The sequence below is a fragment of the Macaca mulatta genome, chromosome 5 (genome assembly GCF_049350105.2).
Source record: "Macaca mulatta isolate MMU2019108-1 chromosome 5, T2T-MMU8v2.0, whole genome shotgun sequence".
Taxonomy (NCBI): domain Eukaryota; kingdom Metazoa; phylum Chordata; class Mammalia; order Primates; family Cercopithecidae; genus Macaca; species Macaca mulatta.
The window spans coordinates 44,238,423-44,260,050 of record NC_133410.1 but is presented as its reverse complement, the minus strand read 5'-3'; positions in this window follow the sequence as shown (position 1 = coordinate 44,260,050).

The following is a 21,628-nucleotide window of genomic DNA, read 5'->3' as shown; positions in this document are numbered from 1 at the left end:
CACAGAAAGATAAACTTCGCATGTTCACACTTATTTGTGGGAACTAAAAATTAAAACATTTGAACTCATGGACATAGGGAGTAGAAGGATGGTTACCAGAGGCTGGGAAGAGTTGTGGGGTAGTAGGGGAAAGTGGAGATGGTTAATGGGTACAAAAAGTAGTTAGAAAGAATGAGTAAGAACTAGTATTTGATAGCACAACAGAGTGACTATAGTCAATAATAATTCAATGGTACATTTTTAAATAACTAAAAGATTATAACTGGATTGTTTGCAACACAAAGGATAGACACCTGAGGGGATGGATACCTTATTTATCATGATATTTTTATTACACATTGCATGCCTGTATCAAAATATCTCATGCATCCCATAAATATATATACCTCTATGTACCCACAAAAATTAAAAATAAATTTTTAAATATTTAGAAAAAAACAGTAAAATATTAGCATTTGGAAAGTTTGGGTGAATGCATATAAAACACTTTATACAATTTTCACAACTTTTTTAAAATGTATAAATTATTTCAAAATATAAGGTCTGTATTAAGATAATTCTGTGTCTCAAGTTAAAGTAATCTACTTGATGATTTCACAGCAGAAGTATTAAGTACCTGTAGATAAACAAGGGATTTGCTAGCCATGTTGGTGAATTCAGAAAATGTGCTCTGCTTGATGAGTTTTCCCATTTGGAACATAGTTCATATGAAACATGTGCATATTTTTTCATAAAAAGTGTTTTTATAAAAAAAATTTTTTTATTTTTTATTTTTTATTATACTTTAAGTTCTAGGGTATATGTGCACAACATGCAGGTTTGTTACATATGTATACATGTGCCACATAGGTGTGCTGCACCCATTAACTTATCATTTACATTAGGTATATCTCCTAATGCTATCCCTTCCCAACCCCCTCCCTACAATAGGACCCGGTGTGTGATGTTCCCTTTCCTGTATCCAAGTGATCTCATTGTTCAGTTCCCACCTATGAGTGAGAACATGTGGTATTTGGTTTTCTGTTCTTGCCACAGTTTGCTGAGAATGATGGTTTCCAGCTGCATCCATGTCCCTACAAAGGACACGAACTCATCCTCTTTTATGGCTGCATAGTATTCCATGGTGTATATGTGCCACATTTTCTTAATCCAGTCTGTCACTGATGGACATTTGGGTTGATTCCAAGTCTTTGCTATTGTGAATAGTGCTGCAATAAACATACGTGTGCATGTGTCTTTATAGCAGCATGACTTAAAATCCTTTGGGTATATCCCCAGTAATGGGATGGCTGGGCCAAAAGGTATTTCTAGTTCTAGATCCTTGAGGAATTGCCACACTGTTTTCCACAATGGTTGAACTAGTTTACAGTCCCACCAACAGTGTACATCCTCTCCAGCACCTGTTATTTCCTGATTTTTTAATGATTTCCATTCTAACTGATGTGAGATGGTGTCTCATTGTGGTTTTGATTTGCATTTCTTTGATGGCCAGTGATGATGAGCATTTTTTCATGTGTCTGTTGGCTGTATGAATGTCTTCTTTTGAAAAGTGTCTGTTCATATCCTTTGCCCACTTTTTGATGGGGTTGTTTGTTTTTTTCTTGTAAATTTGTTTGAGTTCTTTGTAGATTCTGGATATTAGCCCTTTGTCAGATGAGTAGATTGCAAAAATTTTCTCCCATTCTGCAGGTTGCCTGTTCACTCCAATGGTAGTTTCTTTTGCTGTGCAGAAGCTCTTTAGTTTAATTAGATCCCATTTGTCAATTTTGGCTTTTGTTGCCATTGCTTTTTATTTTATTTTATATTTTATTTACCATAAAAATGTTAATGTTCAATAAATGTTAGGCATTGATGTTATAATTATTTTAAAAGTACAACATATTTCCCCAAAATATGATCAAACAGTAAAAACATATATAAAGTAAAGAAATAATTATATAGTTTGTTCCAGTGGTTCTCAACTTGGGGCAATTTTGTCCCCCAAGGGACATTTCACAATGTCTAAAGATATTTATATTTATCCCTAGGGGATGGGGGTGCTACTGTCATCTAATGAATGTGGAGGTCAGGGATACTGCAAAACTTCCTGGAATGCACAAGGCAGGCCTCACCACAAAGGTTTATCTGATCCAAAATGTCAATAGTGCACAGGCTAAAAAGCTGTTTATTCAAATGTATCAAGGATCACAGATTGGTTTCTTCCAAATCTACCCTTGTTAATTTGCAGCACAATCTCATTTATGATGCCTCAAGAATTTTCATGCCTTGGAATTGCCACAATCTACCTTTTCCAATCAATACTGACAAAAAGAAGTTGTCATTACTGTGTTTTTTGACAATCCTGTATATTTAGTTTAGCCTTTATATATAAATTACATCATTCAATGGATCATTTACACCACTAGCTTAAATTCCTGAATTAGTCTTATGTCACATACAATTCATGTTTTTTCTCATAATTCGAAGCTGTAAAAGGGCAGTGACTATGATGTTTTACTTTGCCTTGTAGAAAACCAGTGTCATAAACAGATAAAAGATTTTTAAAAATATTTAAATGAGTATTCTATTTCCTCTCTGTTTCCTCCTGTTATTCTATCCCACTTGAATGCCTGGGTCTACCCCATCTCTGTTCCCAAAACTGTGCCCATTATTCAACCCAATCTTAAGTGAAATTCTTCCAAAAAAGCCTTTGGGATGATTCCAATCTGAATCAGTCTCTCCCTTATCAATATACCAAAAGCACAAATATAAAAAAACTCTATTATGGCATGTTGCACAGAGTAATTATTTTGGATATTTCCTTTTTCTTCTGCTATGTTAAAAATCACAAAGGAAAGGGAGCATTCCATCCATTCATTCATTCATTTTTCTATTCTACACAGCACCTTGCACAGTGTCTCAAACATTGCACATGCTTGGTCAATACTTATTGACTGTAATTCTTTTGAATACTTGTCACATTTATGGCATTCAATAAATCACACACATATATACATAGCTTTGAAGAATCAATAAGAAAAAGATAAACATGCCAATAAAAATAGTATATGAACAAAATTCATAGAAGAAATAGAAATGGTTAGGAAAAAAATTTCAACCTCGGTGGTCATTTATGCCAATGAAAGCAATACTAATTAAAAAAACCTTCCCTTGTTTTATGCCAGGTACTATGCTAAGCACTTTACACATATTGACTCATCTAATATTCATGACTTTTTGCAGCATATAATATGCTCTCCTTTTTTGTTTTGTTTTTTACAATTTTTTTTATTTTTTAATTTTTGCGGGTACATATTAAGTGTATATATTTATGGGATACATGAGATATTTTGATACAGGCATGCAATGCGTCATAATTACATCATGAAAAATGAGGTATCCATCCCCTCAAGCTCTTTTGCAGAGGAAGGAACAGTGGCAAAGAAAAGGCAAGTAATTTGTCCAGTGCAATGTGGTAACATTCATTACAGGTAGTTAGACCGGCATGAATGGGGCAGGAGAGGGCTCTCCCCCTACCCACTAGCAATATCAGGTGATGCTTTGACAATTATCACACTGCCTCTCTAACATGATATTTTGCAACCCACCCAGGGCACCAGGAAAGGCCATTTCCTGATAATTCACAGCTCTTAACATCAAAATGTTAATTGAATGCAGATGCCAGGGAGGAAAAAACTTCCTGGGCATGTGCACTAAGAGACTAAATGGCGAAGTAGACCTTCTGGGTGTACTCCACTAGAAGAAGGAAGAAAGCTCCAGATGGGCATGCATACAACTTCCTAAACACACTGCTCATGCTCAGTTCCCAAGGATAAGGAGGGCACTGCACATATGGGAAGTCCACCCTAAGAAAAGAGCCATGGAAAAGTGGGGAGCCTATAAAGCCCTAGGATTACATGCTCTTTTACCTTCAAGCGTCTTCTTGGATCTCTTCCAAGTAACTTTCCTTTCTTTCTTGTTCTAAAGCCTTATTAAATAAACTTCCACTCCTGCTCTGAAACTTGCCTTGGTCTCTTTTTCTGCTTTATGCCCCTCAGTAGAATTATTTCTTCTGAAGAGGCAAGGGCTGAAGTTGCTGCAGACCAGCATAGATATGCTGCCAGTAACTCAGGGTAACTCTGATCTCTTGCACTGCTAACAGTAAGTCACAAAACTGACATGCAAACACAGATACGTTGGCTTCAGAGCCCAAATAGTTCACCTAAGAGTATGCCACTTTCCCCACATTTGATAAATATATGTTCAATTATAATATTCAGAAAAATATAAATGAATATTTTCATACTAGATAAAAACGTTGTGTCAAGCAAAAGAGTTAAAGAAAAACACTATAAAAATCCTCAAAGTCCAAGCAATTTAGTTTGATATTTTGTCATAGAATAGGGAAGGATCCACTTTGGTTGAATTACTTTAATCTCACCTAGTATCTCCATCCCTTACAGTACCTATGACAATCTCATTAAGACTATAAGTATCTACATCTTGGCACTCTGAGAAAGTAACAGAAAAGGGGAAGATTACTGTCAAGCAGAGAATAGAAATGAACACGAAAGAAAAAGTTCCGACTCAATGTAAATGTGGGTTTATGTGAAAGGTTAAAATAAATCCACCAACTCAATGGGTAAAGGTGCGGCTGGTTTGGGGATTCAGGTAACTGTTGGGTATACCTGCCACACATAATTACCAGTTGTCATGTTAATCATGACACTCACCATTCCCGGGATACTTTGTAATATTTAAAGTTTGAGTAACAACTTTGGACTTGGGTAAATAGGAATGCTCCTGGGACATCTAAATTTCTGGGTTATGTTTTGTCTTGAGTTTCAAAGTACAACTGTTGTCTTCACTTCAATCCATAAAGCAAATGATAACAAATAAAAAAACGAATCCTTGAATTTTTTCTTACCCTCGGAAAAATTTGCCTACCCATGATGTGATCATTGTTAGCTAATTTGTCTAATACTTTGTTTGAGAGTCATTATCTAGTATTTAAATTTCCTATAGCAGTTACCCAATGAAAAGGTTAATTTGTATAATTTGATTAGGCAATTCAAAAAATTAATAAAATAGAGTTTTCATATCTCCTAATAAAGAAAAGCAACTAAAGAAACAATTTTGCAGTATTTTAACCAAATATAAAATGTGGTTACAGGGGACAACGTAAAAATACAAATCGCTTTTTTTTTGTCTTGCCAAAAGTTGTAACTCTGGCATGAGCGAAGTTCGTCTTCACTATTTCGTGGGAAGTAGACAAAACAAGCCACACCTCCTTGACCTTTGAGGTTTCCAACTTCAATTTATTTTTATTTCCAAAAAATAAATTGCCAAAAACAAGCTGATAGCCATGTGAGGAGCAACACAGAAAATAAGCCCATAGTTTAGATAGAAAATGTGGATGTAAGTCTTTGAACTGACACTTTTTCTCTGAAGCCTTTGCCAAGTCATTTAACCTAGCAAGATCTCTTATTCATCTATAAAATGAGCCTGACTAGTCCCTGTTAAATTTCCAGAACTTTTAACCCAAACAATGAAGTAATTATCTTGAGAGCAGAGAACAACCTGTACTTCTTTTATCTATTATTGAAAACACACCAAAATGTGGTCAAGGGATCTTCCTGACTTTTTGAGAAAATGCTTTTCTTCAATGTTGTTTGTTGATCAATCACTGTGAGTTACTCTATAAGGTTTTAATCCTCTCAACAGCCCTATGAGAACTTGAGCAAGCTACTTAACCTCTCTGTGCTTTAATTTGCCTCTGTAAAATTAATGTAATAATTGAACATCCTCAAAAGGTTGTTGCAGGGATTCAATGTGTTAATTAATAGAAAACTTTTAAAAACAATGTTGCACATATGCTAAGTGATCAATCCATTTTACAAACGAGAAAATTCAGGCTTAGAGATGTTAATTAACATGTCCCAAGATCAGAGTTTGGAAATCGCAGAAGTAGGATTTGAACCCAGGTATTTTGTCTCCATAGCCCAAATCCAAGCACTGTCCTGTACTATTTTCCTTTGAACATCCTGAATTAGGCAATGAGAAAAAAAGTTCTGTTTATATATTTTTGTTGACAGAACACAGACAGTACATACATAACAAGCTACAAATTATTATAATAGATAATATTTAAAAGAAAATAGACCCTCAAATTTGTTATATAAAAGAAAGGCTGAGAAATCATGTTTTCACGGTAAATATTGTAGTTACACAATTTTCCTTGTTACTGCTAGAGAAGCATCCACAGATGTGAAGAGGAAAAGCTACCATAAATCAGAGCTGAATAATCAATCCAAACCATGAAAAAAATGCCAACAAGCACTAAACACATTTGTCTGAAAAGCTTTAATAAATGTAGTTTTATAAACACTATGCAATAAAAGGTATAAATTATGATGCTTTCTTTCAAAAATTAGTTTAAGTGCAAGCTGGAAGAATTCCTTATGCTTAGGCTGATATAAAATTCAATAAATACAGAAACCTAAAGAAAATAATAATAAAGACTTCTAAAAGGTTATATGAATATTATAATTATCTGTGCATAAATGAGAACATTTTATCTTTCTATTCCTAAACAGAAAATGAATACCCAAAAAAGCATGCCCATGGGAAAATTACTTCCAAAACCATTTTGAGAAATTGAAAGATTTTCCATATGCAACTACTTAAACATTCAAGCTAAAACTTGAAATAAAATAACATTGATTTTATTATATATACTTTAATATTATAAAACACATTTATATTTCATATGTAAAATTATATCTTAGTAAGTGGAGTGTAGGTTCATAAAGCTGACTTCAATAGAAACTTTAGCGAATGATTGAAAACAAGATTTATATTGAAAGAATTAAGGCTTAAAATGGAATATGGACATTTAGAATAAAGGCTAATGGATTGAAGTTGGTCAGGCTGGGATATAAATTCCTGCTCTATTTCTTAGAGCAATATTAATGCCTAAATTAAGGATGGTACATGTGTAACTGAGATCAGAAAATTTAAAGAACAGGAAAATTATAAAGTTGTTGCTCTGAAACATGACAGGAGTCAACCAGTATTACCCACATCTACAAAAGCAGGGCAGATAAAAGAGCCATCTCTCTAATGGAAATTACTAAAGAACCCTTACATTGCAGATGCAGTCTGGAACCTGGAACTCTGCAGAAACACACTTCAAACCCATTCCGTACAACTACGCTTCTTCCTGCAACACCTACAGCTTATTTTTATGTACACAGCTACATGACACCATGGGATAAATAAACTATTAAGACAATTGTATGCATAACATTTAACAAAATAATTATTATCATAGAAAATGAGTTGCATTATACAAAGGGATGAATCTATTTGGAAAAATAATTAAAGTCATAAATATCTAAAGTCCAGGGAAAATCTGGAATCACAGATATCTCAGAGGGGTGCAACAAATTGGGCTCTATTTTCTTCAAATGAATATCCGGAGATATTCTGAGAAATGCATGCAGCCTGCTAATGAAATAAATATGTTCATTTTCTCCTTCCGTCTTCCTAACTTTGGAAGTGGTCTACGATCCCCTGCACGTAGTAGGCATTCAATAAATGTTTGTTAAATTAATAATTCAATTAAGAAATCCATATTAGCTTACTAGAAATACAAAATTGAAAATAAACACTAGGGTTTCAGTTGGAAGAAATTCAGAGATTTTAAGCCAATTCATACACATAACATATTAGACTCAGAAAGGTAAGGATACTTGTGCAAGGTCATTCAGCTAATTTGTGAATAGGCGCTTGCACCAGAAATCAAACCTCAACTCCAGATTTAAACAGAGACACATGTAAACAGAATTAAAATTGTAAAAAAATGCTCATTGAATTATAACATATTAAGGATTTGTTAGTAGGTTCACATCAAGTGAAGGTTATTGATTATAAAATTAATATCCTGTGTTTCTACGATGCTCTAAAGGCAGTGAAAAGAAATTCTAAGAAGTATAGCGATTTGGTTTTAATCCTGATTCTGTCTGAGTATGCCTAAGTGATTCTCAGTTTCCAAAGAGGTAAAATAAGGGATCTATATAAAGAATTATCCTCCAAAATTTTAGTAAGTACCTGCTATATCTCATGCGCCAAGCTAGATACTGAGGATACAAAGAGATATAAAATGCACGTTATGCTGTGAAAGGCTAACATCTGGTAGAGGATAGCACATAGAGCTTTAATTCAAACTTTGTGCTGGACTCCTGGCTCTGCCATTTACTAACTGGATGACCTTAGGCACTTATTTTTCTTGGTCTCAGTTTCCTCCTTTGTAAAATAGAAACAATGATGATAATATACCTAATTTACAAAGGTACAAGGACTATGTTATTATGTATATAGTACTCAGAATAATGCCTGTTACTGTTCTATAAATATTAGCAGTTTTTAACCACATGGAATCTATAATATAACATGGAAAATAAGAATATATATGTAACTATAATTAACACAAGCTAACATAATGCTAAGTCACCAAAGCAAAGCATAAAATGTGGTCGTAAGAATTTTAGGAATCACTTTATTCCAGCAAAATAAAAGACAGGAATTAATGGAAGCATTTTTTTTCCTTTGAAGAATATAATGATAAGAAAAGAAGAAGGTGACAAAAAAGGCCAGAAAAATTATCAGGATGAGTTATGAAAAGTGACTCCTGGGTTTATAAATTTGATGGTCTCAAAGTCATTTTCAAATTTTTGAAAAATCCATTCCTATGAAAAGACAGGCAAACTGTGTAATGTTTGCATATTGAAAGAAGGTGAGAAAATATGAACAGTAAATGTAGAATACACTTTTAATTAATGTATTCATTCACCCACTCACTCACTAGTTACTTCAACAAATAAGAGAGCCTACTGTGCACAATATCCTCAGCACTGTGGCAAATATCTATCTGAGGTGTCCACCCCTCAAAAGTAGATGATCCCTGTCTTCCTGGATCTTAGCATATAGAAAGGAATCCTCAGTAGAGGGAATACCAAATGTCAAGGCCTTGAGAAGTCTAGTATTAATGTAAATAAAAAGAAAAGACCAAGTTCTAAAGCATGTTATAACTATAAAGCATAGCAAGAGAAATGGGGTCCTGAGGTTCAGTGAACATCAAGACGTAGAGGAAGTATCCCAGGAAAAAGGAGAAGTGTGCTAATGTTAAATATGAGTTCCCACGGAACATGATGGAAGGAAAGAAAAGGAAGGGGAGAGGCTAGGATTTATTCATATGGGATACAGTAGAAGGTGATAAAATTAGTACAGGAAGGTGTGAAGGAAGGAATGAAAAAAGGGGACACTACCAGTAAAGGTCTCACTGGGCTTGCAGTGGCAGAACAAGTAGGTTGCTGCTAGTAAACAGAATTCTACTTGGGGAATCCCTGGTATTTGTTCCTGTTCTTTGATTCTGTGATTCCCTCAAAAGAAGAAATGCAGTTGAACATCTTAAAAATTGAAACATGTGTCTCATTGTGTGTAATTAATGAGCAATACTCTGTTCTTAAGGTGTGGCCTTAGTGGCTCATTTGGATTTATGTGTTTCTGGCTTCTGTAATTAAACACAGCTGCTTAACCTCAATTGTCAAACCAAAAGCCTCAAGAGACTTCAATTAGCATAACTGTTGGAAATTGTTGAAAGTTATGCCACTGATTTCCAAGACCTAGTTCATTATTTGAACTTTAGCAAGCAAATTTAGTTTCCAAGAATATATCTAGTAAGAAGACCACTAAATATTTTAAAGTGTGTCCTAAAAGTGTATGAAGAGATGATATAATAAAGTATGTGTTTTGTGATTTTTTGATGCTGCATAGTTTACAGGATCCTCACACTGGAAAAGCTGTTCAGTATTTTCCACACATCTAGTCAGGTTATTCTCATTAAAACCAAGCACCATAATATCACACTTGCTGTCATTCGTACTGTAATAAGGAGCAGAGCACATCAATCTCATGTGACACAGCCATATGTTGCTTATGATGTACAAGACTTACAAAAGGAACTTCTACAGGGCTAAAGAAGAGCTTTACAGGTACCAGGCTTTATAATTATTGATAAGAACTAAAAAACATCAGCAAAGAAATTTAAGATTTTGTTCTCCAAAGTAAGAAAAAGTGGGGGAAAAACTACACACACATACACAATACTAGCAAAAGCACACATGCACAGTAACCCTAACCATTAGACTATACATATGGGAAAACCCAGAAAACCTTTTATAGAATGATAAGAAGCATAGCCCCTTTCTTTTCTCAAATGATGAACCGTAGCGACTTCTAGTTCCAACTATGACATAATATAGTAGTAACATAATATTAACAGTAGTTTTCATGCCAGACAATGCTCCCACTGAAACTACTAAATATATTACATATACATAGTATTAGTCTGTTCTCACATTGCTATAAAGAACTACCAATTGGGCAACTGATGAAGAAAAAAGGTTTGATTGACTCACCGTTCCACAGGCTGTTTAGGAAGCATGGCTGAGGAGGCCTCAGGGAACTTACAATCATGGCAGAAGGCAATGGGGAAGCAGGAAAATCTTCACATGGCTGGCAGGAGAGAGACAGTGAAGGAGGAAGGTCTACACAGTTTCAACCAACCAGATCTCATAACTCTATCATGAGGCAGGACAAGGGGCACAGTGCTAAACCATTAGAAACCACCCTCATGATTCAATCACCTCCCACCAGGCCCTTCCCCCAATATTGGGGATTATAATCCAACATGAGACTTGGGTGGGGACACAGAGCCAAATCACATCATATGTATATGATATATATATGCACACACACATATACATATATGCTAAATCATTAGAGAGGTATGGAAGAAAAGATGAACAATGGATTCAAATGTCAGGTCATAAAGGGAAGAGCCTCTCTGAGAGAGCAATCCGTTACTGGACATTTTCTTCTGTGATAGGGTTGCTAGATACATTATAAGCAACCCTATTCTGTGGGGTCATTTGTCAATTTTACTTGAAAGCTGAGAATGCTTGGCTCACACAGAGGTACTCTGCTGGAAGAGAGAGAAACTTGAAAAGATTTTGACAGTCATGCAGGGCTATTGTAATAATTTGGAAATGTCGCAAGCTGTAAACATGCGATTAGGATTTCCCAATAGTGCACTTACTATTTTTTGGTGATGCAGAGATAGTGACTCACCAGGCTCTCAGTAAAAAGCTTAGATAGGACATATCAGAAGAAAGAAAAGTCAGAGATATATAGAGTCTCACAAACCTGCAATTCAACCCTGACTCAATCTAGTCACTACCTAGATTGAGGTGATCAGCTCTTGCCCTGTCTCTCTAACATAAGAAGGCCAAGCCTTTCCAGTAAGAGATAATATCATTTGGAGCTTCAACACAAAGTCTCCTTAAACAAAAAGCCCAGAGCAGGGATAAGATGGCTGTCTAGATACAGCCAGGAAACGCCTCTCCTACTGAGAGAAAACAAACTATTGAGTCGACCATCACACTTTGAACAGATCTCTTGAGAAAAACACTGAAAGTCAATAGAAAGGTGACTCAGACACCAAGGTTGAAGAGGCAGGAAGCTGGGAAGCTTTCATGGAATTGCCAAGCACCAGAACCAGTTACAGGACCTGAACAGGACCTAAGTAAGGGGGATGAGTGAAAAAACTGTGTGGCACCACGCTCCTGCCACAGACCTCTGGGATCCTAGCTACAAGAGATCCCACAACCCCCACGGACATTTGAATTGGCAGAAGAGCTGCCTGGAGAGTAGGCAAAGGCAGGGGCTCAAACCTGTGCAGAGTCCAGGCGGTTTTGTGTGTGACAGGTGCGGTAAAATGCAATCATGGTGCCCATCCCCTAAGGCTCTCTGTCTTGCTCTGAGTTACTCTATCCCCTGCTGAATGCTGGGCTAGGAGAGAATAGGGCTACCTTTCCCATGGGAGAGGGGCGCATCTGATCTGTGTAGTCCCTTGTCCCCTAGTCCCTTCCAAGGCTCCTGCCTGACTTCTCCTGCAAGAGTATGCACGAAGCACAGCCTCCACTTCCCTGCCTAAGTGTTTTGCCAGCAGTCTGGGAGTAGTTTACAGTCCCCACCCCACTCCCAGTAAAGTTGTTGCTCAACCTCAAGAGACCAGAGGACAAAGCTGCTACAGCCTGGTCCCAACCTTCTAGGGTTCAAGCACACTGCACTCAGGGGTATCCAGCTTGAGTGTGGGAGCAGTCTCCAATCTCAGAACACTGAGAAGAGTGAGGTGCAAGGCCAAGTGCTGGCATGAGAACTGAGTGTTTCTCCCTCCACAAGACTGGTCCAGGAAGGGTGTAGCCTACCGGCCCAGGAAGGTCCCATGACCCTGAACACCTAATAGCCCAGTGATCTGAACAAAACTAGCTTGGGACAAAACTAGCAAGTTGGGCCTGCTCCTGGGACAGACACCAGAGGGAGACATGGTTGGGGAAGCATGAGCTGGACAGTCCCCAAGGAGCTGTCTACTGGGCAAAAAAACCTCTGGCCCACAGCTGTAAATCTATGGCACCACTGCCCTGCCTGTGGATCTTGTATCTTTGAACCACTGCATCAACAGACCACCCCCAGACATACCCCACAACCTACTCTGACTTTGTTAAGCTCAGAGGATCAGTGGGTCCCCAGAGAGCCGTGGTGTTTGTTGGTGACCTAAGCTTCAACATGGGCCACCCTGTGGGAAGGGGGAGTGTAGTCCTCAAATGCCTACCTTGAGACTGAGGAAATGTGGGTGTGGTGCCAGTAATCAGAGGGGGCTCCGCCAAGGCCCATGAATGGATTTGGTGAAGGGGTCATCTCCCAGCCCCCTTGCCTGTTCCCTCTCCAGAGCACTGGTATAAATGCACCAAAAATACAAAAGAGGTGCATGGGTGAATAAGAGCCTATCAGCCTACTTTTACTCTTAAGGGCCATATACTGGATCACAGTCTGAATGACACCACCAAACAAAAATAAATTCCTTCAAAAAATTGCCTACAAAACTAGTGCATGAATCTGGCTACAACTAAGGAACCCATACGAACCTTAGCCCTCTGAAAGCACCCAGAAATGAAGCCAATCAACTATGTACAACACACATCATAGGCAAATCCTCAGGGAAAAAAAAGAATATAAAAATAAAAAGACCCATTCAAATGACAACAACTTCAAAAAGATAAACTCTAGCCCTCTCAGATTAGAAAGAATCAGCACAAGAACTCTAGCAATTCAAAAAATCAGAGTGTTTTTCTTACCTCCAAAGGATTGCACTAGCTCCCCAGCAATAGATTCCAACCAGATTGAAATGTCTGAAATAACAGACATAAAATTCAGAATCTGGATAGCAAGGAAGGTCAACAAGATTCAAGATAAAGCTGAAAACCAATCCAAGGAATCCAGTACAATGATCCAAGAGTTGAAAGAACCAAACTGAATCAAAGGTAAAAAAAATAAAGAAAACTCTATCATGCAAACAAAACCGAAGAAGCAGCAGAGGTCATTATTCTTATATTAGATAAAACAGACTTTAAACCAACAAGAGTAAAAAAAGAAAAATACAAAGAAGGACAATACATCATGATAAAAGGATCACTTGAACAGTAAGTGTTTACTATCTTAAATATATGCACACCCAGCACTGAAGAACCTAGATTCATAAAACAACTACTTCTTGACCTACAAAAAGAGTTGGCTACAGAATAATAGCAGGGGATATCAACACTCCACTGACAATGTTAGACAAATCATTAAGACAGAAAAATAACAAAGAAATTATTGACTTAAATTCAACAATTGACCAATTGAACCTAATAGACATCTACAGATCTTCACTCAACAGCTACAGAATATACGTTCTTCTCATCTGCACATAGAACATACTATATGTTCAAATATTTTTTTTTAATTTCTGGCTTAATTTCATTGTTTACCCCCAAAATAATTTAGGAACACGTTGTTTAATTTCTATGTTATTTTGTGATTTGGAGAGATCTTCTTGGTATTGATTTCTATTTTTATGCCACTGTGGTATGGGAGTATGCTTCGTATGATTTAGATTTTTTGAATGTATTCACATTTGCTTTATGACTGAGTATGTGATCAGTCTTCAGTAACGGTTCAGGATACAAAATTAATACCCAAAAATAAGGAGCATTCTTAAATGCCAATAACATTCTAGCTGAGAGTCAAACCAGGATCTTAATCACATTTACAACAGCCACAAAGAAAATAAATAAAATACCTAGGAACTAACAACAGTTAAAAAAAAAAAATACAAAGAAGGACACTACATCATGATAAAGGGATCAACTGGGGATCAACAACTAACCAAGGAGGTGAAAGATCCCTACAAGGAGAGTACAAAACTGCTGAAAAAAATTATAGATGACACAAACAAATGGAAAAACATTCTATGCTCATGAACTGGAAGCATTAATATTGTTAAAATGGCTATACTGCCCAAAGAAATCTACAGATTCTATGCTATTCCTATCAAGATAACAATGTCATTTTTCACAGAATTAGAAAAACATATTCTAAGATTCAAATGAACCCAAAACAAGCCCAAATAATCATAACAATCCTAAGTAAAACAAACTAAGCTGGCATCACATTACCTGACTTCAGACTATACTATAAGCCTACAGTAACCAAAATGGCATGGCACTGTACAGAAATAGACATGCAGACCAATGGAGCAGAAGAAATAACCCAGAAATTAAGCCACACACCTCTAATTATCTGATTTTCAACAAAGTTGACAAAAATAAGCAATAGAGAAAAGACTCCCTATGCAATATATCATACTGGGATAATTGGCTATCCATATACAAAGGATGAAACTGGACCCCTATCTTTCACATATACAAAAATTAACTCAAATTGGATTTAAAAATATGAGACCTCAAACTATAAAATCCCTAGAAGAAAACCCAGAAAATACCCTTCTCAACATCAATCTCAACATTGGTTTTTGAAGACCTACGGCTAATTGCTTTTGAGGACATAGCCAAAAGTCCTCAAAAGCAATTTCAACAAAAACAAAAATTGACATTTGGGATGCTCTCCACAGCTTCTGCACAGCAAAAGAAACTATAAACAGAATAAACAGCCTGCAGAATGGGAAAAAATGTTCACAAAATATGCATTCCACAAATGTCTAATATTCAGACTTTATAAGAACTCAAACAAATTGATAAGGAAAAACAAATCACCTCCTTAAAAAGTTAGCAAAGACATGAATAGACACTTTTTAAAATAAGACAACTATCCAACAAATATATTTTAAAATGTTCATCACCACTAATTATTAGATAAATGTACATCAAAACCACAATAAGATATAATCTCACACTAGCCAGAATGACTATTATTAAAAAGTCAAAAAATAACAGATGTTGGTGGGGCTGCAGAGAAAATGGAATGCTTAAACACTGTTGATGAGAATTTACTTAGTTCAGTCCCCATAGAAAGCAGTTTGCAGATTTCTCAAAGATCTTAAAAGAGCATTTGTGAACTACCATTCAACCCAGTAATCCCATTACTGAGTATCTACTCAAAGAAAAATAATTCTATGAAAAAGAATTCTATGAAAAAGACCTGTGGTGTTCATTGCAGCACTATTTACAATAGTGAGGACATGGAATTAACCCTGGTTACCCATCAACAGTGGACTGGATAAGGGAAATGTGGTATATATACACCATGAAATACTATGCAATCATAAAAAAAGAATAAAATCATGTCCTTTGCAGCAACATGGATGCAGCTGGAGCCATTATCCTAAGTGAACTCATACAGAAACAGAACATATACTACATGTTCTCACTTATAAGTGAGAGTTAAACATTGGGTACACATGAACGTAAAGATGCACACAATGGGCAATCGTGCTACAAGAGGCAGGGGAGAGGGAAGGGGACAAGGGTGAAAAACTACCTGATGGGTACTATACTCACTACCTGGGAGACAGGTTCAATTATACTCCAAACCTTAGCATCACACAATACACCTTTGTAACAAACCGGTGTATGTACCCCCTGAAGCTAAAATAAAGGTTGGATAAAACAACCCAAACCCAACATACAATCATATTACCAGACCCACATAATGACAGAAATTGTGACTGATAACCAAGAGAGCAATGGGGACAAACTCAAAGATTGGTGTAGCCAGCTACCAAGACGGTCCCCAATGGTGCATGCCTCCTGGTAGTTTACTCTTTTTTACTCTTTTTTTTTCTTTTTCTTTCCTTCTTTCTTCCCCCCCCCCCCGCCCCCCCGGCCCCTTGAGACAGAGTCTCACTCTATCGCCCAGGCTGGAGTATGGTGGCACGTTCTCCGCTCACTGCAACCTCTGCCTCCTGGGTTCAAGCAATTCTCCCTACCTCAGACTCCCGAGTAGCTGGGATCACAGGCGCCTGCCTCCATGCCCTGCTAATTTTTGTATTTTTTAGTAGAGACGGGGTTTCACCATGTTGGCCAGGATGGTCTTGAAGTCCTGACTTCAGGGGATCCACCCACCTCGGCCTCCGAAAGTGCTGGGATTATAGGCGTGAGCCACCGCGCCTGGCGGTAATTTACACTTACGTAGTCCCTTCCCACACTGACTATTCCTGACTTTGTAAGCAGTAAAATACAGACAAAATGAGAATGTGTGACTTTCAAAGTTAAGTCATGAAATACTTTGCATTTCTGCCATACTTCCTTTCAGATCATTAGCTCAGGGGGAAGCCAGCTGCCATGTCATGAAGATTTCCAAGCATTCCCAAGCAGGCCTCCTGCCAACAGTCAGCAAGGACTAAAGATGCCTACTAACAGCTACTCATGGTGTAAATGGATCCTGCAGTTCTAATCAAAGCTTTGGATCACTGCAGTACTGGTTGACATCTTGACCGTAACCTCACAAAATACAACAAGCTAGAACCATTCAGTGAAGCAACTCCTGAATTTCTGACCACCACTACTGTGTGAAATATTCAGATTATTATTATTTTAAAACATGAAGTTTGGGAGTAATTATGTAAAAATAAATAACCAAAACAGGTATTGGTACCTTGAAATGGAGTGCTGCCATGACAACACTAAAAAATAGGGGAATAACTTTGGAAATGGGAGAGTGCCCAGGAAGTGGGCAGAAGCTGGAAGGACTTTGAAGACAGTGTTAGTGAAGACCTGTGGAGCTTTAACGAGACAGAGAGTAGAAATGTAATGCCTTTTGCAGAGGCTGCCAACAGACAGACTACAATCCCACTTTCTATAAACAATGCTACACACTTAGGAAAACCTGGATGAAGAACCTGCAGAATGCTATCCACCATCAAGGATCAGCCCCAGCGCCTCTGCATCTGAACAGAAATAGCAATGAACATTACTCTTCTATGGACATAAGACTGCTGGTCATCCCAGGAATTCCCTACTGCCAGAACCTGGCAGCAGCATTCAATCTGAGAAAACATTGTTTTGCATAAAACACTTGTTTTCAATGTAGCAAGGGACGATTTTGCCCCTTAGGAGACATTTGTCATGCCTGGAGACATTTCTGGTTTTCACAACTGGAAGTCACTGACATTTAGTGGGTAGAGGGCAGAGATACTGCTGAACATTCTGCAGTGTGAAAAACAGCAGCCCACCACAAGGAACTATCTGACCTAAAATGTCAATAGTGGCCCAAGGTTGAGAAATCCCAGCCTAAATAAAAACATTTATTTATTTAGAATTGCAGTTTACTCATTAGTCTTTTAATGTAGTACTTTTGAAACATCTTACAGATATTTGCTGGCAGAGACCTAATAGGGATATTTTTATTCTCATTTGCTCAGAAGAAGAACAACTGCAGTTCTAAAATCCCCACTCAAGGCTTCTAAAGGGGCTTCCAAGTACCACTGGTTTTTAAATACATTTTACATACACACTTAACTCAGATTTGAAACTCTATTTTACATTGATTTCCATTTTCCCTAAGCTAAAATAATGACAAATCCTTTGAAATAATAAAAGCCTTTGATTCATTCTGGGGACTTAAGTACATTAAGATTGAAAAAAAATCTTGAAAATTTTTTACTGAAATATAGTGCTTCATATTCATTCTGAAGAAACCATTTCTAAGTATAAACTAATTTGCACTTAAAAGACCCATATTGCCCAGTTTATCTTATATGTTTATTGACAATAACATATTATTTTGCTACTAAATAGAAGCTAAAGAAAGAAAAGTAAACATGGTCACTTTACTGCTGTCATCTAAAATTAGTTTATTTTTAATAATTTGTTAGAGATATTAAAAGGTTTATGTTTCTGAGAAGGAGGTCGAGTTGATATGAAACACTCCTGTTTACACTGTATGATCATTTTATTCGTGATCGCCACATAAAAGCATTTGATTTGACTTCTGTTTATATAAAATATTATAAAGTTCTTTCTGGCAGCCACTTCGACACATATTAAGAGAAAAGATGCAAGTGTCTTAAGCTTTTGAGACACAATTATAATGAAGGCATCTGAGTTTAGTGAATTTAAAATGTAGTAAGATAAATTTAAGTCACTATCTTCTGAAGCAATATTTAGCAGTCTCTTGTTTTGTTACCTTACAGTTTATAAGAGACTGGAATAATAGAGTAAATAAAACTATGGAATATGGGGCATATTTTTAGTGAAAAATTTGTAAAGACATGCTTTGCAGATGCATAGAAATTGAGTCACTTCCTTTAGTAAATTTATCTAATGCCGCAAGTTGTTGCAGAATCACAAATTTATTAGAGATGAGAGATCATCTTGTCTTACTTCCTCCTCTCACTAGAGAGGAAATGAATCTGACAGTGATGGTTTGACTTAAGTTGAATTAGAGCTCTTGTTTCCCAATACTCATTAATAACTTCACTTTGGTATAAAGGTTTTAAGAAAGTTAATTTAGAGACTAAGTTTATACAAAATTCTGCCAAATTTTTGGAGGATTTTTTCTTTTAACTTTCAACATTTTATAGGAGATAGCAAAGCAAAAAAGAACAGCTGGTTCCCTGGAAGACCCCAGCAACTCCTCCTCCAGCAGCCTTAAAGTCAGCTGTCTGAGCTGGGAGGCTGTGAGTGACAAGCTCTCCAGTTAAAACCAAAACTGACATGGAAAGAGACATCAGGGGATGCCAGCAAGAATGAAATCCATATTCTTAAGCTCAGGGTGTCCCAATTAGGATGATTTCATTACTCCAAATCTCCTCCAATATGAAAAGCTTCAGAGAAACCAGGTCTTTCTTCTAGAGCAAAACCATGCCACCCAAGAAAGTCACATGTATTACCAACCCTGCATCTGTAAGTTTCTTTGATCCTAAACCATATGTCATCCGTAGACTTGGCCAATGCCCATCAGTTGAACAGAAACACAAAGAAGATTAAATAAACCTAATAATAACCTAATACTACACTATGAGATATAAAATACAGAATATACAGGTAGTTGCCTGTCTAGCCATTTATATACAGAATATGGTTCCAGGGTACTCCCAAGAGCAATATATCTGTTTCAGTTCTACATTAGGGAGACAGTGCATTTTGTCCATTTTGTGTGACAATCACCCATAAATGGACTTGCTACAGTTTAAGAGAAAAATATAGAAATATGAGGTAGAAATGTGGTATGTAAAATACTGCAACAAAATAAGATAAACTCCTATCACTGCAAAACTTCCTTAGGAAGCATTCAAATACAAGTAATTATTTTATTAAAATACAGGACTAGCTACATAATTCTTCCTGTCAATGCACTATCATTTAGAGAGACAAGATGATCTCAGATGACTACAATAGGCAATTTTGGCAAGTGCTCAGTGAAGTGGAGTAAGTGTCCTTAATTTACATAGACAGAACTGTATATATATATATATAATATATATATAAAATATATATTCTTGACAGTGTAACTATATTTTGGGTTTTCCTCTTAAACCCTTGAGCATAGTATGGTATGTGGTACATATAAATAGAAATCCTATTTAGAGACATTTGTCTCCCTAACTCATTCTCATTCTAATATTTTTAAGGAAGAAAAATTGGATCAACCAAAACTCTAGTTTATCATCAGCTTCTCATGTGTGCATTTCATGACTGATTTAACTAATGTGTGAATTCAGGGGAATAAATAGTAAGAGTTTTTGCAAATTCTGTTAAGGAGTGATATTTCATTTATGCAAAGAAGAGGATCATTTATAAAAAGAATTTGTCATTGCTTCTCCTTCAGAGCAAAAGAAAGCAAACTTTATTTAACTTCCTCAGATACTGATGACCAGGATACAGCAAGGATGAAAAAGAGTTATGGGGAAAAGACTTCTTTTCAAAGGACAGTTTTGCTATTTACCATCTTATGCCCAAATAAAATAGTGTGGGGCAGTTCCAGATAGCTAGTGGTTAAACCCATTTACAGAGATAAGGCTAATGAGTCCTCCTTTTTCACTGGTGTTCTGTTGTCCTTAAGAAACCACTTATGTTTAAAGATCAAAAGGAAAGCAACTTCTGATGAAAGCCTTCTTCCTGGTTATCAAAACAATGAGCCAAAAACTTAAAAGACAATCTTCTAACAGCTTTTTTGAGTAACTCAAGCCATATTGACTGGGTTCTTTTGATTCATTCAGATGCAATGCCTGGATACATATATTCCCTGCAGAGAAGCAATAAATAGTAGTTAAGGGCATAGGTTTTGTACTTTCAAAGACCCAGATTAAAATTCCAAGTCTGTCTCTGATTAGATGTCAAGTTATTTAACTTCACTAAATTCTAGAGTCCTTGACTTGTTGATAAATGTACCTAGAGAAAATATCTGTGGCAGAATGAATTTGGGATACCACTTAAAACAGTGCCCAGTACATCATAAATGCTCAATAAATGTCAGCTGTTACAATTAGCCCTTGCTTTCCACTCTCAGCTATGTTAGATAAAGCCCTTCCTTTTTACCTCATGAACAGGCAGTTAAAATAACCTCCTAGCTAGTATCCCTGCTTTCTTTTTCTTCTGTGTCACCTTTTTCCCTTACGTTTACATTCTATGAGAGCATAATTTCAGAAAGAACAAAGAGAAAGTGAGAGGCAGAAACAGACATAGAGAAGGAACCAGCAGGAGAGAAAAAATAATGATAGCAGTATTAAGCACTCACTCTGTGGCAGGAGCTTTTAAAACACTCTATAGGTATTTACAAATTTTATCCTCACAATAGCGCAATGAGATATACACCAATTTTATCCTTCAGTTAAGAAAATGAAGACATAAGTGAAAGAAGTTACTTAACCAAGGTCATACAGTGATATTATAGAGCGGTACAGAGATGACATTCAAAATATGGAATAACAGCAAAGGCACAAACAATCCGAACAGAGAGAGAACCATCCTGGTGTATATCAGCCAACTCTCAGCCCAGTGCGAAAAAACAGCAGAGTTGGATTCAAACCCAGGCACTCTGGATCCAGAGCCCTTGCTCTTACCTACTAGAAATAAGATCAGTGAAAGAATGTCATCCCATAGCTAACAGGACAGGTTAGTTTGTTTCTTGGGGATAAAAATCTCTCTAATCAAGTAGATATTTTGAATCATCACATTGTGAGGACACATGATAGCAAATTAATTCTCAATCATTTTTGTAGAAGACTGTTCTATGCAATCACCAA